The sequence below is a fragment of the Pseudonaja textilis genome, chromosome 1 (assembly GCF_049901715.1).
Source record: "Pseudonaja textilis isolate UNSWEBS1 chromosome 1, rPseTex1.2, whole genome shotgun sequence".
NCBI classification, from domain to species: domain Eukaryota; kingdom Metazoa; phylum Chordata; class Lepidosauria; order Squamata; family Elapidae; genus Pseudonaja; species Pseudonaja textilis.
In genome coordinates this window covers 206,793,421-206,817,157 of record NC_141990.1, presented here as the reverse complement: position 1 = coordinate 206,817,157, position 23,737 = coordinate 206,793,421, and the positions used below count along the sequence as shown (strand labels likewise).

The 23,737-nt window shown below is 41.3% G+C and overlaps 1 long non-coding RNA gene across 1 annotated transcript; it reads left to right on the top strand.

The window, feature by feature from the left end:
- Window positions 1-32: 32 nt before the first annotated feature.
- Window positions 33-22,931, top strand: LOC148128001 (uncharacterized). Its single transcript, XR_015740795.1, has 3 exons — window positions 33-168; window positions 19,359-19,497; window positions 21,100-22,931. It is a non-coding gene; the product is annotated as an uncharacterized LOC148128001 (long non-coding RNA).
- Window positions 22,932-23,737: the final 806 nt, after the last annotated feature.

Here is a 23,737-nt window from a genome sequence, read left to right as displayed (position 1 = left end):
GGCAAGATTACTCAGTTAATCTCTCTGGCAAACATGCCTCCATTTGTGCAGCAGGACAAGCTGTTCGTTTTATCTCTGAGGATTACACTGCAGGCCAAGGTGGGATGACACTTCAGGACTTTTTCGGAACTGCCATCAAATCAAGATGAGAATGATAAAGCAAAGTAGGTTATTACTTGAATTATGTCATCACTTCACCCCAATTGGCAAGTTCCAGAATGTTAGCTTACTTAACCAGATGTGGCAATGGTTTTCATCTTCACATTTACACTCCTCTAAAGCTTCTTTTTGAGTTAAACGCTGGAGACCCCACTTCTACAACCCCGATCCGTTACGCCAACTGCATGGAGAAATAATGTACTGCAATTGATTTGATGTTGAGGCATATTATGAAGTACTATAACAATGACTATCCTAAGAAAAATCTAGAGTAAAATTAGAAAATCAGAACAAGGATCTCCTAATGAAGAATAGAAGAGCTGTGCATTCAGATGCTGAATATTATTCCCCTTCAATTCATCCAATATACCTAATCATCAGAGGTAATTGAATGGTTTTCCAAATATGTGGATAGATGCTAACCACCGATGTTTTCTAAACTTTAGTTTCACGAAGTCTGCTTCCTAGTCAAAGAAACTATAACATGTCTTAAAATAGTAAATACCATCCTGCATCTACCAGTTCTTCTTAGTTTAATGATATTTCTCCATGGATTTCTCAAATCTCCATCATGTGAAAATGTACTGAATCTACAGCAAATATCCTCTGTTGATCCCAGACTTCTACTATTATGAGAAAGAGAATTGCCATTTTTTTTCCTACCCTGAAAAGCCTAATATATTTGCTTTCTCCAGAAAGGTTTCATCTCTTTGGTTATGGGTAAACTTTTTCAATTATTTCTAAAATAGGATGTTCAAAACAATCAAAACCATTTCACATGTGGCCACCTCACGTATATAAAAACATAATGGTTCTTGTCATTTGTTTTTCATTATATACATAAACATCCTTAACATAGAATAGATGCTTTTCAGCAGCCCTACAATTTGTCCACATCCCATTAACTTATGTTTTGTGAGCACTAGCTAATAAACTTCCTAATTGTTTTCTACTGCCAAGCAGATAGTTGATCCAAATCTTGTTAGTATCACATATCCTGGGTGACCTTTTGGGGTTGCTGTTATACAGACCCAACAGCAAACGTTGCCTATTACTTAGACTTGATGGGGAAAGTGGTTTTAAACATTGCTTATGATTTGAGGAACTTCAATCTGTATGATATCTGAGGATTTTTCTTCCTGGTGGTTTCTTTAGAACTTTTTCAACAAGGTGTGAAAAACAGTACAGAAGGTCATGCTAAAAATATCAAGTACAGTTTGTGTTCAGGACAGTGTGTTCTATGATGCTATGGTATCCTATTCAAAACAGGAAGAGAGATGGTACAGCTAAAGACCCTGAGGATAAGTCTACTACCTGCTTGGTCTGTTCTAGAAATATCCTGTATTGCTGCTTAGTACCATAAGAACCTGTATTCGTTCCTCTGAGTTCCGGTATATAAAATTTGGCATCGTTCCCAGCAAAACCACAGGGGTGAAAGCCTTATGTAATCACTCATTATGGGTGTCAATTTTTTTAAAATTTATTTGTGGTCGGAGTAAACGAATAGAGACAAATTTGCTTAGATAATTATTAAAGCCATCAAAAGAATATCCCCAGAGAAAGATTAATTTTAGAATGGCTTAGAACTGAAATTAAGCCAAGAAACTTCATTTGAAATATAGTACTGCTACTGTATGTTGTGCTTAATAATTCAGCATATACATGGATATTTGAAAACACACAAGATATGGCAGCTTAGGGACTTCTGGGAAACCTTTATCTCCTTTGTTCTAAGAACTGAACATCATAAGCAGCCGGGAGCCAGAGAAAAATCTGAATCAGTTTGACTGTGGTAAAAGCAACCTGTGATTTGCTAAAAGCTGATAAAATGCCCCAAATATTGAATATTGTATTAGCTTTCTTTGCTTGATAGATTTATAAGAGATTTACTTTTTTCTGCTCAACCTCGGAGGTTTGTGAAGGCTTGAAGAAATGCTACGTTTTAAATCTTGTGTTAAGTCTTGGTGGTCCATAGCCGTGGCCTATGGCCACAAAAGTATTGAAAGGGTGGGGGAGTAGAGATCTGTGGTGAAGATAATCATTGTTTTGGAGCACTTAAACCAATTCAGATACCAGCAAACTCAGAGAGAGACTGATGGAAGAAAAGCTCCGCAATCATCTCTCTTTCAATGGCATCTCCGTCCTGGTAGATCTTCTGAGGAAGAATGGGAAAAGGTGATTGTGGATTCCAGTTACACCAAAGGGATCAAGTCTCATAGCCTCATTTCTAAGTATCTTCTGTTTTTATTACCTTTTATTACCCAGCAGCATAAGGGAAAGAAGACAAAGAAAAACATGCCCCTTCAATATGAGGGAAAGGCAGCAGTGGTCATGGTAGAAGGATATGTTGAGTAACAAGAAAGAAAAATGTTTGTTTACTGAATCACGTTTCTTCAAGGACTACAAACCCCTTTTTCTTGTGAATCCAGGATCCCTTAGAATTGTGCTATGGGACAGTTGGCTTTGGCTGATCCTGAAAAACATTAGGACATAGTTGCCATTTTTGAAGACTCCAGGAGTATAGGAAAGATTTAGAAGTCAAAAAATATCCTGGAAAAAGGCAATGAAGGTTGCTTTTCATATTATTTCTGATAAAGGAACATGTGATCTCCAAAAGTCAAGCTTGAACTCAAGGAATTCTCCTCCCCTCTCCTCCCCCTCCCTCTCCTCCCTCCTCTCTCCATGTATATTAAGATCAAGATTTTTTAAAATTTTCTTTCTAATGGCATTTCAGGATCTCTTTCTGGGATCTTTTCATTGATAACAAGGGAGTTTACATTTGGCTGCTTATGTAATTATCATTTGAACATTTAGCAATCTGGGAGCCAACAGTAATAGCAAAGGAACGGTACATTGCGTTTGGAGAAGTTGGTCCTAGAGATAACAAGGAGTCCAAGGGTCCAAGGACTGTTTTTGGCAAGATCAGAAGCAAAACAGCCTGAAACAGACTACCATAATAAGGGACAGGTAGAAATCATTCCTTCCACTCAGAAGATACAGGTGGGGCGGTGGTGTTCAAAAATTCAAGCCTGTATTTGAAGCACAAGGCTTGTGTTTGCAATTGCTTCATTCAACGTGACTTCCCTGATTCCTGCCATCTTCAGTCTTCAGTGCTCTATATCCTTGAGTTCCTGCCTGCGCTGTTTCTGTTCTGTTGTTTGCCGAGAGTAGCCTAAGCTCCACATTTCTGCATTCAAATACCTTTTTTGCAACTAATGCAATGCCCACAAAGCAGGTGTCGCACTGCTGAAATGAGGGTCATCGTCATTGCATTAGTATGTCGAAAATGATCAGTGCATTTTAGGAAGCTGCTACTGGAACTACACCTCTGTTACGTCTATAGTATAATGTCATGCCCCCATTTCCTTGGGGTTCTCACTATCATCAGTTTCATCATCACGGGAAGAAAAATCATAACTGCAAAAAGTTTTCCCTGTCCTGTTCTTAAAGCATTTGTGATGTGTATACTGCCTCTGCTTGAAAGAATTTAGACCTGCAGGCCTACAGTAAGTTTAGGCTGAGAAGGTAGGTTTTCCTCATGTTTATTTGTGAAGATATACTGATACATGCATTCATACATTGTGTAGTGCAAGACCCCAACGCTACTCATCTTTCCTAGTTTTATTCTCTGATATCCACTTATGGGACATGAATGTCTATTTAAAAGGACCATCCCTGTCTTGATTTCTTGTAAAGTGTCCCGGCCTGATTTCTTCCCTTTCTTCAAAAAAGAGATAAAATATTGCCAATGTTTACCCACATTTCTGTGGGAAACTTGTTAAAGGACCAAATCTATTACTTTCAAACTTCTAATAATTATGTGCTAGAAATTCCGAGTTTCCTAACCAAAGTAACATCCTGCTATAACGAGCACATAGGGTATGTAAGGTCAGTTGGCCTCTTCAGACTGTGCAAGTTGTTCTCATAGCTAATATGGAAAGTTTGCTGACATTAAATTATTTATCTATTTAGCCTAGAAGAGGCAACTTGTGGTAGCGGCTGACTCTCAGATTTATGTTGCTCGTGACCTAATTTCATGCTAGCAGGGAAGAAATAAATATTAAGGAAAGGGAACCTGAAAGATATATGCTGAAACAGGTGGAAGAGTAGAAAGAATTCAAAAAAGAGAGAGGAAAGGGGTGAGAAAATGAAGTAAAGGAAAAGTCCCGGCCATTTGGTTATGGCCACTGTCAATGGGGACCCCTATCGTATCACATTTTGAAATATGCTCTTTTGATGGAGTTCTGTTTTGCCTTATTGTAACAGGTGTTGGCTGAGGCAGATGTATTCTACATTTATTTGATTTGTATCCAACCTTTCATTCATGAGTTCAAGGTTCCCTCTTTCTATTTGAGCCACCTCCTGTGTTTGCATAAGTTAAACCAATCCCCTCAATATTGAATGAGGATACATTCTTATGCTCTGAAATTCCAGAACCCATTCAGAACAATGACATAGTGAATAAAAAGCCTACTTTGTTTAATTGAGCATTTCTAAACGCTAGGAGCACAAGTAAAGTTTCTATGGTAATTCCTATGAGTATTTCAACTTTGCCCTTTTAAAAAGGTGCAAAACAAGCCTAGCCAATTCAAAGCAATCATAACCACCAGGAAAAACATTCATACTTTATTCTTTATTCTTTATTAGGGCCAAATAAATGATACACACACACTTAAGCACTTCAGGTTCTTCAGAAGCTATCATCAGACAAAAAACATGGGAAGCAAAGGAAAATAAGAGGGAATTCAAAAAAAATTAGAGCATTTGTTAAATTCAACTATCAGTTTTGCATTTCAGAGGCAGTCACAAGATGGAAATGGAATACCTTTGTTAGTGATAATATAACTGGTGCCAGTTTTTTTTTAATCTAGCATTCAGGTACAAAGACAATAGTGGCTAAGTTTTATAAGAAGCCTGTATAGCCAAAGCAAGATCAACAACAGATGAAAGAACAAAGAGGAGAAAAGCAATAAGAACAATTACACAGAGGGATTCAAAGAAGCAAAGGAAGATATGTTATTGTAGCATATAAATTCCATCCAACATCACCCCCTTTTTAATGTCTGTATTTAAATTCTTGGGTTTGTAAGATGATTTATACTGGTTACCCAGATGACCTCTCCTTGTCCACACAACATGCAATATGAAAATGTCTCAAATGAAATAAGCTACTAGATACCTGAGCTGGACCAGAAAGAACCTCCAGACATCCAGCCATTCTCCAACATTGTATCTTTTGTATCAACCAGCATTTTGGTTCCTCCGAGGGGAAGCTTGAGAAAGTGTCAACCACCTGATTTCCCAGGTAACTTTTTTTTTTTTAGCAAAAATAATATTAGCAAACTACTTCAACCGGGGCAAACGATGTCCTGAGATCTAAGTCTGTTCGTTAGTTTTTGCAACTCATCATTATGAATAGCAAAAGAAATCTTATCTATCCTAAAGAACTGTGGTGGCACAGTGGTCAGAATGCAATATTTTAGGATAATTCTGCCAACTTGCCAGCAGTTCAATCCTGACTGGCTCAAAGCTTCCATCCTTTCAAGATTGTTAAAATGCAGATCCAGATTGTTGGCTCTGTAAACTGCTCAGAGAGTGCTGTAAAGAACTATGAAGTGGTATATAAGCTACTGCTATTGCTATCTGATTTGATTTTATTATTATCTCCTATGTATTATGGACTCTGATCTTTCCAATCTATATTTCCCACCTAAACCAATCAACTGGTTAGAGAATATATACTCAGGCTCGTAGTGGTCCCTTCAACAGCCATACATGGGAAAACCTCAAAAGATGTCCTACTTTCTTCATTCTGAGACTCCATTTCTTTTCCAGAAACTCTAGGGAAAATACTACGTTGACCTAGAAAGAAAACTAATTTTACCCAGATCATTTGTCTTCACCATGAAATGATCATCTTTTATTCTCCAAAAATATGGTGAAAATTCAAGTGGGCTTTGTTTCTGTCCAATTTTATTTTATTTTATGCCTTATGAGTACAATAATATTGTGTGGTGCAATTTGACGAGGCTTGAGACGTCTATGGTGTTAGTGAATGTTGCATTGGGGGTGTTTCTGCAGATCCAGATGAGATAAGACATATCTTTAAAGAGAAATGCCGAGAGCTGAAGACAACTGTGGGTCAAACCCCTCGAAGCAGTTCTTGGAATTTGCTTGAAATGTTGATAAGTCAGGAACCTCACAAGCTACCTACTGCTTCTTAGGAATGGAAAGGACTCCTGCAGAGTTGTGTTGAGTAAAACGAATGAGCAAAGGAACCAGCAGAGTTCCTCTCTAGGCAAATCTCAGGAAAGAAAACAACCACAAGTGTATGTCTGGCACCCTTCCAACAAGTAGCACAAATGAGAATCAAAATAAACACCGGAATAAAAGAAGATAATGTGCCTTGGGTTTATTTTTTCTCTGAGTTGTAATCTTTGTGATCATCCAAGATTGGAAATCTTCTCTAACTGACAGGAAGATTGGAAATCTTCTCCAACTGACAGGTCCGTGTATCTCAGTTTCTCAGAAGTTTGCTTCCCTAAAAAAGAGGTATAGAGGGCATAGGGAACAGCCTTGAAGGACAGGAAGAACAACAGCTGCCAAGGCAAAGGTCAGGGAAGTGGGGATTGAGCCCATACCATAAAAGTAATTTGGAAAAATATCTCAGGTTCCTTTGTACAAAGATAACACGAGGGAGGAGGAAATACATTCAGACTTGCAAGATTTTATGGTAATAAAACTAGAACCTGACATTTGTTTCTTAATCTGGTGTACTCTGTAGAGCTGACAAGTATCGGGTAATGATATAAGGGAATGGTCTTGGAAAAAAGGACAAAGAGCTGCAAAATTATCAAATTAAAGGGCTGCAGATTTTGCTAAAGGAATGGGAGGCATGGCAAAAATCTCTGAAGAAACTCTCCCTAGTTTTTTTTTTACTGTAGAGGGGAGCGGGGAGATGTACTTTCAGATTTGCAAGATTCCGTTAATGAAACTTACAATAAAAAAGAATTGGGTTTGTTTCCTGATGGGTGTACCTCAAAAGGATGTACTTCACAAGGTTAATAAGGGATCTCTTTCTACTTTATTCCTAGGATATTTGATGTTCCACCATGCCCTTAGTACTTAATTGGTTGTTGTAAAGATGTGGCAAAGGGGCTTGATGTGCATCTGTTACCTTTCCCCCCTTGGAAGCCTCCCTGGCTGCTCAACATTTCCAGCCTGAAAAGCTGCCACACGTTGTCTTCATTGAAGCAAAGGAAGCTAGGAAGGTTAGACCACTGGAGATAGTTTTGTATAATGAAAGACAGGCAACCTGCAGTCCTCCAAATATTTTAGATTACAATTGACACCAGTTCCATGTAGCTTGGCCAGTGGCAAGGGGCTGTAAGAATTGCGGTACGAGACACTTGGAGGACTTCAGATTGCGTATCTCAGAAGAGAACAGAATGTTCATGCACACCCTTGAAAAATAAACCAGAACGACACCACCCTAATTCTCTGTTCCTCTCGAAGAACTTTCAGAAGTGTGCTCTTTTGAACCAGATTGAAAGATAACTGGTGTCAAAAAGCCGCAGAAGAATTTATCTCTCTTTCTCCATTGCTGGATGGAGAAAATATTCCTCAAAGTTGCATTCTTCAGCAACACAGGGAAAAGAAAATATTCCTCAAAGTTGCATTCTTCAGCAACACAGGGAAAAGGAATGCAACTTTGAGGAATATTTTCCTCAGATTAAACTTGTGTTTGGAGGAAACTATTGTTTGCCCAGGAATAAACCACAATCCTTGGTCATGGAAAAGGTCATTCCTTTTCCAACAACTCATTTTCGCTATCTCATCTCCCTAGAAATAGTGAGTAGTGTGTGGATTGTTATTGCACTGGATGAGCTTCATGGGATCTAACTGGGTACTAACAGCTTGGTGACATACCGTATGTTTCCTACTTTCCTATTCCAGTAATTTTTTTAAAAAAAGTGAGGAAGTGAAAGCTGCCTAGAAAAAAATCCACTTCTCAACAGTAGCAATAGTAATAGTAAGTAGCAGATATCTTTTCTCCCATGAGCAGTTCAGATCATCCACTAGTGGGAGGTGCTTCAGTCTCTGCATGTGTAGGCTGGGCTTAATTTGTGGAACACTCCTCCTCCTCCACGGGATTCCTTCCTAGCGTTCCCCAGTTTTTGCTCAGCCTCGTGAGAGATAGGCAGTGCTTGTGATTCTTCCTTGGCCGAAACAAGAAAAAAATTCTTTCGTTGCCAGCAGGTTTGACAGTTAATCAGCTTGACTTTAGCCTTCTATTCCATTCCTATTTCTAAAGTTGGTTCGCATTGTAGAGATCACAGCCAGACAAGTCCTACTTAGGGAAGTGCCAATTCATGCCCCAAAGCGGCGGGAGGTTTTTTCAGCGCTGTTCCGCGCCCCCTCCCCACAGCTGGTATTTCTACCCCTGCCATTTCGACTGATTGCTGCAGCGTTTTCTTTTAATCAGTGGCATGGCTTTTCACTCCAAACTGAGTCGTATCACTCCCCCCCCCTTCTGAACACCATTTGGAGTGGAGGATTTAAACACTTGGTACCTTCCACCCTTCCCCGCCACTTAGCTTCATAGAAAAAGCCATCGGAGGCTATTCATTTACAAGGCGGGAGTTTGCTGCTAAGGAGTGTGCCAAAAGATTAACGGCTGGAGGCCATCTTTTCTGTCAAGACCTCGTGGCTGCGCGCCAGTATTCATTCTCGTGCTGTGTGAGGTAGCTCTGCTCGGAGCAGAGGTCCCCTTCAGATATTCTGGGAACCATTATACCCTCGTCATGATTTGTTTTCATTCAAGGCTATTCTTACATTTAAATTGTTGGCTTAACCCTCACAGCCCAATTAACCCAGCGGCACAACAGCGAGCACCCAGGCCTGTGTCCGCCTGTGCAGGGAAGCTGTTGAAGGCTTCTACCCTTATCAATCTGGGCCTTTAGGCGTTCTCAATTTGGCTGTTTGGTTTTGCTCTGCATGTAACATCGTGCCACTTAATTAACATTCCTATACTTATTTATCATAGATATATATATATTAGTAATAATAATAATAATAATAATAATAATAATAATCAATTTCTCTTCAGTATAATATTTTAATTTCAATAAAATATTATTACTGAGATACGACTCATTTCAGATAAGTATTATTAAAAAAAAAAGAGAAAAGGGGGCAATAAAACCATTATCAGGGCAAACGGTCTATCCTCAGATCAGGCCCCTGGGCATGCCAACCGCCTTCACAATATTGCATTGTATAACAAGCATACTGCAATTCCAATTTGAATCGAAATGGCAGATGGTAGTAGATCTCAGACCTCATCCTTGAAGGCAAAAGCCAAATCTCAACACAAAGCTAAGCAGGCTAAGGGGAATTCTAAAGCCCCAGAAAGGGACGCTATCAGGCGCCATAAAGCTTTACAAAAGCAGATAGATATGCGCACTCTGGAGGCACACAATATCTCACAGGACTCCCCTTCCTCCAGCCCAGGTCCGTCTACCTCTTCCCACCCTCCTCCTCCCCTAGATCTCTCCCTCTCATCCAGGCGCAGCTTGACTCCCCAAGGCCAACAGGCCCAAGTGCCAGGGACACCGACCATGCGAAGGGCTCCTGAAGCCACATTCACTCTGACGGCTGCTGGTCTTCGTCAGGGAGATAGTCTTACTGAGGAGGTTCCAGAGAGGATGAAGGCCTGGATGGAGCTGGCAATTGCCAGGGAATCGCAGTGGGGCTTCAACATGCAGTTATGACCAGGGAATATCCTGTGATCACTGATCATGATTCCCAATCGCTGAGTTCATTGACCAGGTCGGAGCAGCACCATACCCAGGTACATTTACAGGGGGAGATCTCCCTCCAAGGGCCGACGGAGGAGGAGGAGGAGAAGGAGGAAGAAGTGGATCAAATTGATCAAATGAATGAGACTGTATCAAGATCAATACATGATAGCGAGCTCCTGTCAGAAGCAGACTCCTTAGAAAGGGGAATGTCTCAGGATGAGGGCCTTATTTCTGACCAACCTGTTTTCACAGGCTTATTCCGCCCACAGCTTTTCAGATCTCTCTTGTTTAAGGCAAAAAATATTGCACGCCTAAACAAGTCGACCCCTTCCACCACACCAACTCCTTTGGAAGAGGGACCAGAGTATCTGATTTTCAACCAACCAGTAGTTGAAGCAGAGGTGATCCCAGTTCCTCCCATGTTTTCGGACCTGGTACAGAAGCAGTGGGCCTCTGCAGCGGCGTACACAGCCCCCACTGGATATGACAGGAAATATTTCAATTTGGCCCCTGATTTCTCAAAATTATTGAATACTCCCGAGGTAGATCAACCTATAGTGGGATTAGCGTCCTCCCCCATTCCCAGTGATGCACTGGAGGCATTAAAGCCGGAGGAAAAACAGGCCGAGCTAGCCCTACGCAGAGCCCATCAGTCTGATGCGTGGGCCATCAGAGCAGCCACGGCCGCCTCTTTCTTCATGCGTTCGTCTCTCAGATGGCTCCGCCTCTTACAGGAACGTGTCCCTAATTCTAACCTTAGAGCGCACCAAGATATTGCTAAACTTATCGCTGCTGCTGAATTCTCAGCTGATGCAACTTATCATGCAGTCAAGTTTACAGCCAGGGCCATTACTTCACATGTCACAGCGCGATGCTTGCTATGGTTAAAACATTGGCAAGCCGACTTTAAGCACAAATGCAAGCAGGCTTCATCCCCAATTGTGGGAGACAGACTGTTTGGCCCTTCCCTTGATCTGCTACTAATCAAAACCCGTAACAAAAAGAAAATTCTGCCTTCCCTTTTTTGGAAGTCAGATCCTAGACACCCCCAGTACTTTTGGAGGGGATCCTTTCGACCCTTTTACCAGGGATCCTTTTCACCCAGGTACCAGAGACCCCCATCTTTCAGACCAGGGCAGCAGACAGATAGGTCCGACTTCGGGGATAGGAGCAGAAGGGGTGGTCAATCCAAAAGATCCTTTCGGGGAGCAGGAAACAGGCCTTTTCGGTGTCCAAGATAACTCCCGGGACCCAACCCCCATTGGTGGATACCTTAAATTATTCGCGGACCAATGGGACTCCTCAACTTCTGATTCCTGCACGATCAGATTTGGCCTTGTGCTGGAGTTTCAATCCACTCCCCCAGATTTTTTCATGTCATGCCCTCTCTCCAGAGACCCAGTTAAATGTAATCTCATGGAATTGGCTATACAACACCTACTGGATATACGAGCCATCCAACCAGAAGCTACCACTCAACGAGGGCGAGGTTTCTATACACATCTCTTTGTTGTGCCCAAAAGTTCGGGAGGCTGGAGAGCGATATTAGACCTGAAACGTCTCAACTGTTTCTTAGTATATCGCAAGTTTAAAATGCATACCCTGCAATCTATCTTACTTGGCATCAGAAAGGGGGACCTCCTCACGTCCATAGACTTGACGGAGGCTTACCTGCATATTGCTATTCGGCCTTCCCACTATACATTTCTGAGATTGTGTTATAATAACCACCATTTTGAATATGTGGCCCTTCATTTCGGACTAGCTTCTGCCCCTAGGACCTTCACGAACATTCTCGCAGCGCTAGCTGCTCGTCTCTGTGATATCCCCATATGACTCCAGTGTTATCTCGATGACATCTTGATTTTCTCATCTTCCGCCCATCAAGCAGTCAAAGACACTCAAACCACATTACAATCACTACAAAAACATTGCTTCTCAATAAATTGGAAAAAGTCAATTAACACCATCGACTCGATTAACCCACCTGGGGGCTGTCATAGATATGGTGGAAGGCAAGGTTTACCTGTCACCAGATAGACTAAACAGCATTCAGCAATTAGTTAAAGAGATCAGGGGTTTTAAGAGGGCGTCCCTAGCTGATCTATCAAAATTGTTAGGCAAGATGATTTCATGTATCTCTATCATCCCTTGGGCCCGGCTCCACACTAGATCTCTCCAGTGGTTCCTGGTTCCATACCAGCGCTCCAGCCGAGGCAACTCCAAACACAAGGTCAGGGTACCACCAAGGGTCCTCATATCTCTCCTCTGGTGGACCAGACCAGTCATCAACAGAGGCTGCCTCTTCAAGGAGCCACACAGACTTACTATCACCACCGATGCCAGCCTGTTTGGATGGGGAGCTCACGTTCAATCACTTACAACCCAAGGCCGCTGGTCCGCCATAGAAGAGTCGTGCAGCATAAACTGGCTGGAGCTTCGAGCAGTATACCTGGCTCTCCACAGCTTCCTTCCTCAGGTATGCAATCAGCACATACTAATACTGACCGACAACGTAACAGCCAAAGCTCACATAAACAAACAGGGGGGCACACAGTCGAAACATCTCATGCGGGAAGCGGAGCGCTTGTGTCGTTGGGCGGAAACCAACCTATTTTCCATCAGAGCAGAGCACATTTCGGATCTGTCGAATACACAGGCAGACTGGCTGAGCAGGGCCACCATCGATCAATCGGAGTGGCGCCTTCATCCCTCCCTGTTTCAAGAAGTGGTCAGGACATTTGGACAACTGGTGGTGGACCTGTTCGCTTCCCCCCTCAACACTCAGCTCCTGAGATTTTTTTCCAGGTACCCCTCACAAGGAGCGGAGAACTTCAACTCGCTCTGCTTTTGTTGGCCCCCGGGACTCCTGTATGCATTCCCGCCCCTTCCACTGACTTCCAAGGTCATCCAGAAATTGCTAGACAAGAGGGCAGAACTACTTCTAGTAGCTCCTTACTGGCCCAGATGGCCATGGTTTGCAGACCTCCACAGTCTCTCTGTATCAGCTCCATGGAGAATCCCGCCAGCCAGGTTTTAGTTAACTCAGGGGCCCTTTCAACATCCGGACCCTCAATGGTTGCTCCTGACCGTCTGGAGGTTGAGCGAAGTTGTCTGAAGAGCGAAAAGTTTACCAACAGAGTTATCGCCACTATCCTAGCCGCCAGACGCCCCTCAACAACTCGCATTTACAATGCGACATGGTCCAGCTTCTGCAAATGGTGTACCGAGTCTTGAATTGATCTCACCTTTCCTTCTGTGGCTCAAATTCTAGAGTTCTTGCAAGAGGAACTTGACAAGGGGTTATCACCTAATATGTTGAAAAGACAGGTGGCGGCCTTGTCGTCAGTTCTCACTTGTGAAGGCCTATTTTCTCTTTCCCATCATCTACGCATACGGTCTTTCTTCGAGGAGCCACAAATTTATGCCCTCCAGCGGTACACTGCTATCCCACCTGGGACCTTAACAAGGTTCTTGTCGCACTCACTAAGGGCCGTTTAGAACGCTTAAAATCTTCAAGTCTACAATTTCTGACTTATAAAGTAGTTTTCCTTGTAGCGATCACTTCTGCTCGTCGTATTTCGGAGATTGCAGCCTTGTCTATCAGACAAGATCTTTGTGTTTTCCATGCTGACCGGGTGGTCCTTCGCCCTGATCGTACATTTATACCCAAAATTAACTCGGCTTTTCATAGGGCACAAGAGCTGATACTTCCTAATTTTTGCTCCAGACCATCCCAAGCAATGGAACTGCAATGGCATAGACTGGATGTGAAGTGAGCATTGTGAATATATATCAACCGCACAGCGGCTTTCAGAAAAACGGAGGCCTTATTCGTGTCCTTTCAGCCCAACACTCAGGGATGCAAGGTCTCACCTTCTACGATAGGCCGTTGGCTACAGGCCGCAATAGCAAAAACATATCAGACTCAATCCATGCAGGTGCCCAGGGGCATAACAGCTCATTCAACAAGGAGCGCTGCAACATCAGCAGCGTGGGCCACACAGGCACCAATAACTGAAATTTGTTGAGCTGCAACCTGGGCCTTTCCATCGCCATTCATTAGGCATTATAAAATAGATGTGTTTGCATCCGCTGAGGCTTCCTTTGGCAGAAGAGTTCTACAACGGGTTCACAGGGACCAGGAGGAGATTGCAGGCGAGACGGAGTCTCTCCCGTAGGACAGGCCAAGCTTTGGTATGTCCCACTACTGGATGCTCTGAACAGCTCATGGGAGAATGGGCATTGGTACTTACCTGACATGCCCGTTCTCTTTGAGCTGTGAAGAGCATCCAGCCCCACCCCTTTTCCGTCTGGTAGGGTCCTGTTTTGGCCAACGAATTGTTAGGGCATTGAGGACGAGGGCGTTTATTTCTCTCGTCTTCGCCAAAACTGGGGAACGCTGGGGAGGAGTCCCGTGGAGGAGGAGGAGCGTTCCACAAATTAAGCCCAGCCTACACATGCAGAGACTGAAGCACCTCCTACTACTGGATGCTCTTCACAGCTCAAAGAGAACGGGCGTGTCAGGTAAGTACCAACGCCCATTTCCTGTCTGTACTGCTGCCAATTCTGAAACCAAGAGTCAATGTGTGTTAGATCAATTATTTCAATTTAGGGATGCTCTTAAGATTACATACATGGCGGGCCTAATGTGTTCCCAATCCAACAATTTCCAATGTCAAAGTTGGAAAAAAAAATACTCTGGGATTGTGAAAATAAGAGTGAAGCCAGTCTCTAGGTGGTGGCTTAAGTTTCTTTCAGTATCCCTACTGCTTGCTCTAAATGGTGATATCCTTTCATATTTGATTGATATACATTCATATTTAAATGATTTGGCCTGCCAGTGACACTTAATAGTTTGATTCTTTACATTTGAAGCCAGTTTTGCCTGTCCTGATAGTTGTTTTTGTAAAATTGACCTGTCATCCTTCCCTCCCTCCCTCCGCCTCTTTCTTTCTTTCTTTCTTTCTTTCTTTCTTTCTTTCTTTCTTTCTTTCTTTCTTTCTTTCTTTCTTTCTTTCTTTCTTTCTTTCTTTCTTTCTTTCTTCCTTCCTTCCTTCCTTTCCTTCCTTCCTTCCTTCCTTTTTTCCTTTATTACTTTTTTACATATAACTCAAGGTGGCAAACATATCCAACATGTTTTCCTCTTTTTCCCACAACATCAACCCTATGAGTTGGCTTGGGACACACAAGATTAGAAATGCACCTCTCCTTCAAGCTGTTCCATTATCATCCGTCTATCTATCTATCTATCTATCTATCTATCTATCTATCTATCTATCTATCTATCTATCTATCTATCTATCTTGATCATCCTGCCTTTACACACCTAATGCTCCTTCCTCCACTTATTTTCTCCACAACAGCAACCCTGCAAGTGGAGTTGAACTGAAAGAGAGAGATTGGCCCAAAGTCACCCAGCTGGCTTTCATGTCTAAAGCAAGACTAGAACTCAGGACCAGAACACCTCCTGGCATCTAGCCTGGTGCCTGAACCACTAGACTGAACTGGCTTCTATTTTAACTCTTTAGATGAGCATGTACCAACAGTACCAGAACTCCCTCATGGCCAAGTACAAAACCCAAGATTTTCCTCGTTATTTTTTTCATGTTGAGCCAATGGCTTAAGTGGTGAGTTTATGCAGCCCATTAGTTGCATAAACAGGGGTGTTTATGCAAACAACTCCCTTCGCTTTGTCATTTGGAGAAGGAAGTGAAATGTTGTAACCCCTCCTAGTTGCAGTTGATATTGCTCTATTCAATGCCAGCAGAAGGCGGGCAAAATGATGGATGGGTGCCCCCGACTTCATCCTCCACGAAGGAATGTGTATTCTCAGCCTTCCAGCTTGGTTCCAGAAACTCTGAACCATAGCCCCTGCTGCCCCATGGTTCCTTTTGGAGCCCTTTCCTGTCTGCCTGTCCTAGTTATCATGAATGAAGTATTGTCATTGTGAAGCTGTAGGACAAAGCATGAAAGATACACAGGATTATCATACTTTGTGAAGGATTCGCTCCATCATGTTTGTGAGATAAGGAACTAGGCTTGTTCTGTGATTGCCCCATTTCGCTGGAGGCTTTCACTTCAGCCTCATTAGCTTGTCGTATCTACACAACAGTAACTGAGTGTACTATTTTTGACAGCTTTTCGTAGGAGTACTCTCAGGTTATCTTTTGCTTCTCCTCTAAATATGTCCTTATCCTATAAAATATAGTTTCCTCCTCCTATTTATCTGTTAAAGTTAGCACTCACCATAATGAACCAGCTATCATGAATGACAGCACTGGAGATAAACTGAAGAGAGTGTTGGGTTTGTTTGTTTTTTTTTACATTGTTGAAAGCATCATTTTGTATTCTTACATGCCAAATATATTGGTTTAAATATTTATTTAAAGAGGGTATGATCTTTGTAAATTGTGGCATCAGTCTTTTACAATACAAGGCCGCCAGTGAACTGTACAATACTCAGCTATTTCTAAAATAATTTTTACCTTGTTTTGAATTTGGGCTCACTCTTCAGTCATTTATGCAGCTTCCCAGATATGTGAGCTTTCTGGGGTATGCAAGCAAAGTATTTGATTTTCTTCAATTTTAGATAGTTGGGTTTGGCTGCTTGGACTTTATGCTATGTGTTCTTTCTTATATTCATGTTTTGTGATTTCGTAAATCAAGAAGTCATTAATGGAAAGTCCCTGACAATTTTTTGGGGGGAGGGAGGGAAACAATTGAGATGTACTTTAAATCCTAAAAGGTAACATTTGAAAGAAAAATCTACCAAGTAATACAACAAGCTTAATTAATTTGATACTGCGTGGATCTGTTGAAACTCATTTGTAGTATCAAGCAGAGAAAGATACTTTGATATCTGCCCAACACAGAAGACGTTGTCAGAGGGGTTGTTGAGGTATTTAGATGTACACAAATGTGGCTTGTTTCTTGGGCAGTACTGCCATTAATGTATTCAATGATTGGTCATCTCACATTGCCCATCCTTTCTAGTTCTGCTTTTTTTACTTTAGAGAATAGCAGGACTGATACAAGCTATGTAGACCGATAAGGAATGGCTGCTTCCCGAGTCTTTTTTTTTTTAATTGGAAGAATTTTTAAGGTTAATATTTCTATTTCTGGATCTATAAAAAATGGTTTCAATGCACTTAAGTCCATTGCAACAGATGCTCCCTGGGCTCAGAGTTATGTACCTGAGATGGGCAGCTATATAAATTGAAGTAATAAACCAACAAATAAAACCACGGAGCAAGTATACTTTAAACTCATGTTTTTCTGCACCTGTAGTACGTACCTCCCAAGCAATATACGTTCCTATTTGCAAGGGATGCAGTGGAAGTTTAGAAATGAGTGAACGTCTGGAGGCTTCTCTAGACAGCTTCTCTTATCAGTTTCAAAATATGTAGTATTGGCTACTGATTTGCAAAGAAACTTCCCATAGCCTGGCATAAGATCATAAGATGATCTTTCTTGTTTTCAAAACAGGTTTGCGATACAACCATGGTTTTTTTTTTCAGTCCCTTTCAATTTTCTCATTCAGCAGTCAGTTCCAACAGCAGAAACACAAACAGCAGAAGGCTAAGATCATAAGCACAGCAACACCATGTTGTGACCCAATTGTGACCCAATTGCATGCAGAGATTCCATATTGGGCATGAAATTCAGTTTGAGTTCTCTGGTTGTTGGTTGGTTTGTTTGTTTTTTGATGGCCTCTAATGGTCATTTGGAGTTCTGCAGCCTTTATAGGGTTGCCTTGATGGTAATTGTATAAGTACTGGACTTAAGGTCATGGATTCTAGTGCCACTGTAGACATAAAAGCTTGTTGGGTGACTTTGGACCAGTTGCTCTCTCTCAGCAACCTCATCTCACAGTGTTGTTGTTGTGGGGCAAATGGGAGGAAGAAGGAGAATTAGATACATTGGCCGCCTTGGGTAATATATAAAAATTGTATAAAAACAAACCAGCAAAATGAATCAATAGGTAGATTTACACCTGGAAATCTCTTAACTCTATCTAATTAAACAACAATAGATAGTTTATTTGCAATAATTAAATATATAAACTACTTGCAAATGTTCATTCGTTTTTTGAGCACAAAGCTTAACTCCCCAACTAACTTCTGTGTCAATTCTTTCTGGATATTTCCCAGACCTTCTCTTTCTTCTATGACTAAGATCTCATTTTACTTAAGGACCTGGCTTTTCCTTCACTTATTTGCAAAGGAGGCTTAAGGATGTTCCGCTTTGCTTCTAATTGAATAAAAATACTGATGTTTTCAATGGGTCTTTTGTTTAACTATAGGAACTCTTTGTTACTGAACAGTTCGATTTAGCAATTCCTTAGACTGCAAAAGCATTTGTTCCTTAAAAAGTGGTATAAAATTGCGATAAGTCAATCACAGAACAGTATCTCAAGTGGTGTAGTCGGTATTCCAACTGAATTTTGATTTGAATGACATATGCATGTCTGTGGAGATTTTCAATCATCCAGGTGATGGTTGTCCCAAAGAAGCTTTTTCCTAAAGCCAACTGGATGTTCGTGGTTTCTTTGGAAACATTTCACTTGTCATCCAAGAAGTTTCTTCAGTCAGAACTGTAGAAGCTTCTTGGATAAGAAGCAAAACATTTTCAAGGGAAAAAAAAAAACCCAAAAAGTTGAGTTGCCTTTTGGAAAAGCATCTTTGGGGCAATGACATCTGTGGATTCTAAGGGAGATTGTAGAATAGGGAATAGAAATCCCACATGCATATATTTCTGTGAAAGCAGAATAGACCACGGGAAATTCCTTCTTGGGGGATTCCTTTCTACAAATCATGATCTAATTGTTTCCAAAGGCTCTGGTGGCTTCAGTCTCCCTTCAGTCAAGTGCTCAGGACTCCTTTGGTTTTGAGTACTTTCTTTGTATTAGCCCAGTCTTACAGTCACTTTCCAGGGTGGTTCACTGGAGAAGAATTGTGAAAGACTGAGGTTTGTGGTTAGAGGCAAGCCCAAATGACTGAACTTTTGAAACCAGTTGATGCACATGGAGTTGGCGCAATGCAGGATAAGATAGTGAAATGTCGCTAGACCACACTGCACTCCTCCAGCCGCAGAGAGTTTCTCTGCTGATGAGATGATTGCCCTCCCAATCATAACTAGAAACAGCTCCTGTCCCCTTTGCATTTGTAAAAGAGCACTCACAGACCATAGCGGAGCAACGGGATATTAAATTTGAATTTTTTCAAGGGAAAAACCCTCCAAGAAAGTCCAGTTGCCTTTTGAACCACACCTTTGGGACAGCCATGACCTGGATGATTGAGAATCTCCTTAGTCTAGCTGTTAGCTACCATGGTATTTTTGGGCATGGATGATCAAACTTAACAAATTTGTCAACCTTTGTTTCTTTGTAGGTAGTATTGAACTGCAAATTCTACAGGATACTAACTGTGCCTCCCCTTTGGCTAATCACTGGGGATCATGGGAGTTGGAATCACATGGACTAAGGACTTCTACTACATTCTAAAGAAATATAAGGGATGGTCAAATACTCCAGGTCTGACAGTCTCATACAGTTGATACACCCATTGCTCTTGACCCTTACTATCAAGTCCCAATGCTTCTCTCTTTCCTTAGGACATCTTCTGTCCCTTTATCAGCCCTTCCAATTTGGAATATTTCATGGGTCAACAAATGATTGCCACCTTTTTCTTTTCAGTTGCCTTCTTTGTTCTTTTCCAGTATTAAAAAAATGGAGGGGGGGGAACATGCATAACTTTGAAATAAATTGTAATTAGATCAATAGATGTCAATTCAATCCTACATGGTTTCATTTTGGCAGCATCCACTCATACAGTCGAGGAGAGGTTGGTGCACTTTAAATAATTGTGAGACATAGTGAATGTAGGACATTAGATCATTAAGAAACTATAGTTGATGTTGAAGCATGCTTATACATTTTACATTGAATTTCATCTGCGGCCTTAGAACTCATCCCATCTAGGGATGAGGAAACAGGATGGAGTGAATTCATACGTATGTATTCATTCGTATTAGTAGAAGTTGTTTTTTTTGTGTTTTAAACTACTGTACCACTGAAAGTTAAACATCACTGCATGTTCAGTGAACACAGTTCAGGAAGTCATCTTCAGGCTCCCAATTGCTAGTGGGACGATGCCTGACTTCATGAATCCTACAAATTAATAATATGTTTCTCTTTATACCTTAACTTGGATCAGTTGTCATGAATACAACACATTACAGTGTTACTTGCATGATGATTTGTAAAGCATCGTTTCTGGCTTAGAGTGACCAGTGCTAAATTAGGGTCAGTTTTTTAAAAAATTTACTCGGAGTTGTATAAAGCCTGGAAGAGTTAAACCAGTAGAGGATCATCAATTAGGTACCTCTGAAATGCTGGCAGTTAAGAGCACTAAACGCCTCGCCCCTCCTCAATATTCTTTCTGCATAGCGTTCAAACTGTAAAATGATTCCCTTTGTTAGTGTCTCTGCTTAGTTCAACAATGAGCTTTGCACAAAGGATCCTAAGGGCAGGAAAAAGAAGCAGGATGTAGCCTTTTAAAACTGGCTAGCCCGATCAAGAATTTATAGCCTTAGGCTTTGGGAGCAACAGTTTACAAGGAGGGTTATATAATCATTCAAAACTTGCACAATGTAATATCTAAGCCTTTGACTTGAAGCTTTTTATCCATTATGAGCTGGGGTTGCTATAACTGTTTATGCAGGCTCTCAAAAGCTGCTGTCTACTGTTGCTGGGAGATCTGAATAGCCATTGCGGAATGGAATGAATGATACCGTGGACAAATGGCTTTGGAATGACTCTTTTTCCTGTATTTTAAGTTTGACGCACCATTGCAGGCAGAAGTTTGCTATAAGACCTCTTGAAATGAGTCTCAGCACCAAAGCCCAAGGGAACTTCCCTCCAAATTGATTCAGCAGTTGAAGTTACTCCTTTTAGTGTAACTACTTTCCTCCACATCGGTATTTCTCAGCCTTGGCAAAATGACGATATGTGGACTTCAACTTCCAGAATTCTTCAACCAGCCATTTTAAAATTCAGTCCGAAACTCACAGGCTATTAATTTTAATGGTGAGAAGAGTATTGACTGCCTAAACCTTTTCTCTTTCCTATGTGTAGGACACGGAAGGCCTGTTAGGCAAGACGTTCTGCGGAGCCACAAATTGCAAGAATTGTTGGCCGGTGTTGGGGAATGACACTATTTTGGTTCAACTTCCAGTGAAAAGTCAGAAGAAAAGTTGGACTACTTCTCCAAACAAGCTAATCGTATCATAGTTATCCTAGAGAGATACTGTATGATCAAAGGGGAATACATGTTATAGCACAAACTGCATGACTTATGCACTTGTAGTTGATGTTTAAGCTGGAGTTTATGTTGGGATATCACAAAGCATGTTCCATCATTTTTATATTATTATGGTTTCTACTGGTTTTCATTGGATGACATGACTTCAGTCAGGAGTCAAGATGCTTCTAAACTACTCCAAGGCTTTGTCCATGACTAAATTATGTTCACAAATAGTGAACTGTATTCACACCACATACTAAATCAAGGTTTCTTTAATGAGATTCATTAAATAAACCATCATGCTTGTTCAAACAACATGTAAAGAGGAAATTGCATTATAGTCTAGCTGAAGAGGAGTTGGAACCATGAAAAAAACAACTTAGAACATAGAAGAGAGCCAGTGAGAAGAAAAGACAATATTTGTGATGGTGAAAAAGCCTGTGGATAAAGTACAGTGTGTATGGCAGCAAATAGGTAAAGATAGAAAAAAAAAAAGATGTAGGTCAAAGGAACAACATGGGCCACATCTGATTCCTCTAAAACTACATGTGGTCCAGAGGCCAGTCATTTTTTACCCTTGGCTTTGCAAAATGGGTTAACTCAACCAGCGTTGCCTTGTTGGGGGGATATCTGCAAGCAGCTGTGAAGTATAAGCTCTACCTCTCATCTCCTTGTAGGTGAAATTGCCACACAAATATAAAAGGGCAGAGCTTGCATTATGACTTTCAGGGTTTCAAGTCAGAGATCCATTGCAAGCAAAAACTTCAAGGCAGGTAGATTCCTCAAAGAATAGCTTTATTGGAAATATCATGTTGGCGCATATCTGGTGAAAACCAATACTGAAGGGTCCTTTGGTTTTCACCTAATTAAAATGAAAGTTCCCTCCCCCATCCCAAACAACCAGTCACAAGGCCCAATCCTGGCAGCATCTGCTGGTCTTGTGACATCACTCCTCCTTCCTCCGGCCAGGTGTGAGAAGGTCCTTGGTTCCAAGAGAAAGTATTTTATTTTGATTATACAGCTCCAGCTATCTCTAATCCCTATCTCTCAGCTCTAATGTGGCAGCATCGAAGCCCCAAGATGGCTCCAGACAAGCCAGCTTCAGGGTTGACAATGACAATATGTTTCCCATTTTATTATCTTGGTTCCTAGGGCTAGCTTCAGATGCCTACAGCCTTATGATTATCTAGGAGTTGGCCATTTGAAGAGGAATTAAAGTTGGGGAAGAAAACTTTTCTGTTCTGTATGGATGAGATGGATGTTTATCAGATCATGCAGTGTTATATCTGCTTCATGTTTTAGGTGCCCATTCTTTTTGCAAAAATCAACGTCTTGTTAAGTGTAAGGTATTATTGTACAAGCTTCCAGTTCTCCAAAGATATCGTGGATAATAGCAGTGCCACAGTCTTTTACTTTCAAGTTACAAGACTCACCAGATAATGAAAACTTCCAACAGGAAAAGTTCAAAAAGAAATTTATAAAGGTATTCCCAACTTTCATCATTGTTTAAGTTGTTTATGAAAACTCTGAGGAAAAGCGATTTCCCATCATTGTACTCCCAAGTTTTCTCAAGGCTGATTGATGGATATTATGCCATCAAATTAGTGTTGACTCATAATGACCCACAAAGATAGGCGAACTTTATAATAAACTGTTCATAAGCTAGTCCTTCATTTCTTCCATTCTAAACGCTACTGTTACTTAGTCCATCCATCTTGCTTTGGTTTGTCCAAAGCCATCTGGTGACCTTCCTTGACTGAGAGAGAAGCTGAAGCTGGGACTTCCCACATCAGTTCTTAGCTGGAAGAGAGAACTGAGATGAACTCTACCAAATTGGGCTTCTCATCCCTGATTCTCAAATTGTGCATGATCTCAGATTTATTTTGAACCAACCTGGCATGACAAAGGAGCAAACTCTGGTTCTTTGAGGTCCTGGTTCTACTCTTCCAAGTTCTAAAAACTGATACGCTGTAAAGAAACAGATTTTTCTGTGCATTGCACGTGCAAATTCATTCCCTGATGAGATTTTTGGGGGATTGTGAGGAGAGTAATATCTGGAAAAAGGTGAAATTACTAGAACATTTAGAGTTCAATTGGTGTTGCGTGAAGGTAATTTTTCCTCAGAATAGGAGAAAACTATACTGTCCTTCGGGATTCTGTCTCATATCTATTCCAAAAACCACATGAAACTACTAGATGAGCAGGATTATGGTACTATCAGTGTGCTAATGACACTCAAATTTATTTCTCTGTGACACTTTCAAACAATGGTTTGGTTCCCTTGTATGTTTTCCACCATCAGTAATGGATTGGATGAGAGATAAATTACAAGTGTACACAGGCAAAAATGGAGATGTTTATTCTGAGCAGCCATAATGACAGAGAGCTGGTAGAACTGAGTATTTTACAATGGAAAGTAGTTCTCTTAAATCAGCAGTGTCAATCTCAAGGCCTGGGGCTGGATCCGGC